Below are 3,046 nucleotides of genomic sequence, written 5' to 3'. Positions count from 1 at the left end.
GCTTATCTATACCAAAATTTATCCATTCTACTGTTGATGCATAGGCGGTGCAAATGGTTAAGCAACTGACTGCAAGCCAAAAGTTTGGCAGGTTTGAATCCACACAGATGTACCTTGAAAGACAGGCCTGGTGATCTGCTTCTGAAAGGTCAGTCTTGAAAACCCTATGGAACAGCTCTACTCTGCATATGTGGGGTCATCATGAATTGGAATTGACTGAACAGCAACTAACAACAACAACAGCAACAATTGTTGACGAACGTTTAAGTTGCTACTGGTTTGGGATTCTTATAAATACTGCTGTTATAAGTATACCTATAAATGCCTTTTGATGCACACATGCATACATGTCTGCATATCTAGAGATGGAATTTCCAGGTCATGAGTTATTCATACATTCAGCTTTAGTAGATGCTACCAAGTGTTTTTCAAAGTGCTTATACTATTTTGCACTCTCACATAGTATGAGAATTCTTGTTGATTCGCATCTATGCAAAAATTTGGAATTGACTTTTTTGTGTTTTCTCTCCTTACGTTCCCTTCCTATTCCTTTTCTTCCCTCCTTCCCTCTTTCCTCCTGTACCATCTCTCTTCCCCCTCCCTTCCTCTCCTCTTCCTTCATTTTTCCTTCCCTTACCTCCTTCCTTCCTTCTTCCCTCCTTCTCTCACTCCCTTCTTTCCTTCTAGCTATATTGATGGATTGTCAAAAGAGTGAACAAATCTGGGAAGAAGTGTGGCCAAAATATTCCTTAGAAGCAAGAATGGTGAGACTTTACGTCACATTCTTTGGACAAGTTGTCAGGAGGATTCACATCCTTTAGGAGTATATCATGCTTGGTAAAATAGAGGGTCAGTGAAAAACAGGAGGACCCTCAAGGAAATGGATTGACACAGCGGCTGCAACAATGGGTTCAAGCATAACAAGGATCATCAGGATGGCCCAAGGCCAGGCAGTGTTTCCTTCTGTTGTACACAGGGTTGGAACTGACTCAAGAGGACCTAAGAACAACAACAACAACATATTGATAGGTGTGTATTTTTATGTCATTGTAGAATTGCTTTGATTTGACTAACAATGTTAGCACCTATTTTTTATAATTTTTATTGTGCTTTAAGTGAAAGATTACAAATCAAGTCAGTCTCTCACACAAAAACCCATATACACCTTGCTAAACACTCCCAATTACTCTCCACCTAATGAGACAGCCTGCTCTCTCCCTCCACTCTCTCTTTTTGTATCCATTTCTCCAGCTTCCAACCCCTTCCACCCTCTCATATCCCCTCCAGGCAGGAGATGCTAACATAGTCTCAAGTGTCCACCTGATCCAAGAAACTCACTCCTCACCAGCATCCCTCTCCAACCCATTGTCCAGTCCAATCCCTGTCTGAAGACTTGGCTTTGGGAATGGTTCCTGTCCTAGGCCAACAGAAGGTCTGGGGGCCATGACCACCGGGGTCCTTCCAGTCTCAGTCAGACCATTAAGTCTGGTCTTATGAGAGTTTGGGGTCTGCACCCCACTGCTCTCCTGCTCCCTCAGGGGTTCTCTGTTGTGTTTCCTGTCAGGGCAGTCATCAGTTGTAACCGGTCACCAGCTAGTTCTTCTGGTCTCAGGATGATGTAGTAGCTGGTTCATGTGGCCCTTTCTGTCTCTTGGGCTCGTAATCGCCTTGTGTCCTTGGTGTTCTTCATTCTCCTTTGATCCAGGTGGGTTGAGGCCAATTGATGCATCTTAGATGGCTGCTTGCTGGCATTTAAGACCCCAGACGCCACTCTTCAAAGTGGGATGCAGAGTGTTTTCTTAATAGATTTTATATGCCGATTGACTTAGATGTCCCCTGAAACCATGATCCCCAGACACGAGCCCCTGCTATGCTGGCCTTCGAAGTATTCAGTTTATTCAGGAAACTGCTTTTGGTTTAGTCCAGTTGTGCTGACCTCCCCTGTATTGTGTGTTGTCTTTCCCTTCACCGAAAGTAGTTCTTATCTACTATTTAGTGACTACCCCCTTCCTGTCTCCCTCCCTCCTCCCATCCTAACCACAAAAGAATGTGTTCTTCTCAGTTTAAACTATTTCTCACGTTCTTGTAATAGTGGTCTTATATAATATTTGCCCTTTTGCAACTGACTAATTTCACTCAGCATAATGCCTTCCAGGTTCCCCCATGTTACGCAATGTTTCACAGGGTCCTCACTGTTCTTTATCGATGCATAGTATTCAATTGTGTGAATATACCATAATTTATTTATCCATTCATCTGTTGATGGGCACCTTGGTTGCTTCCATGTTTTTGCTATTGTAAACAGTGCTGCAATAAACGTGGATATGCATATATCTGTTCATGTAAAGGCTCTTATTCCTCTAGGTTATATTCCTAGGAGTGGGATGCTGGATCATATGGCAGTTCTATTTCCAGCTTTTTAAGGAAGCGCCAAATTGATTTCCAAAGTGGATGTACCATTTGACATCCCCACGAACAGTGTATAAGTGTTCCAATCTCTCCACAGCCTCTCCAACATTTATTATTTTGTGTTTTTTGGATTAATGCCAGCCTTGTTGGAGTGAGATGAAATCTCATTATAGTTTTGATCTGCATTTCTCTAAATTCTTTCAATTGTTTTTCTGTTTTCTATTTCATTTAGTTCAGCTCTAATTTTTATTGTTTGTTTTCTTCTGGTGCCTAAGGGTTTCCTTTGTTGCTCTCTTTCTGTTTGTTCAAGTTGTAGGGATAATTCTTTGATTTTGGCCCTTTCTTCTTTTTGGATGTGTGTGTTTATTGATATAAATTGGCCTCTGAGCACCGCTTTTGCTGTGTCCCAAAGGTTCTGATAAGAAGTGTTTTCATTCTCATTAGATTCTCTGAATTTCTTTATTCCATTCCATCCTTAATGTCCTCTAAAATCCAGTCTTTTTTGAGCGGGGTATTTTTTTATTGTTCAGTTTCCAAGTGTTTGATTTCTTTTCCCTCCTTTTCCTGTTATTGATTTCCACTTTTATGGCCTTATGGTCAGAGAAGATGCTTTGGAATATTTCAATGTTTTGGATTC

Source organism: Elephas maximus, chromosome 7 (genome assembly GCF_024166365.1).
Source record: "Elephas maximus indicus isolate mEleMax1 chromosome 7, mEleMax1 primary haplotype, whole genome shotgun sequence".
NCBI lineage: Eukaryota > Metazoa > Chordata > Mammalia > Proboscidea > Elephantidae > Elephas > Elephas maximus.
Note: the sequence above shows the minus strand (reverse complement) of the source record.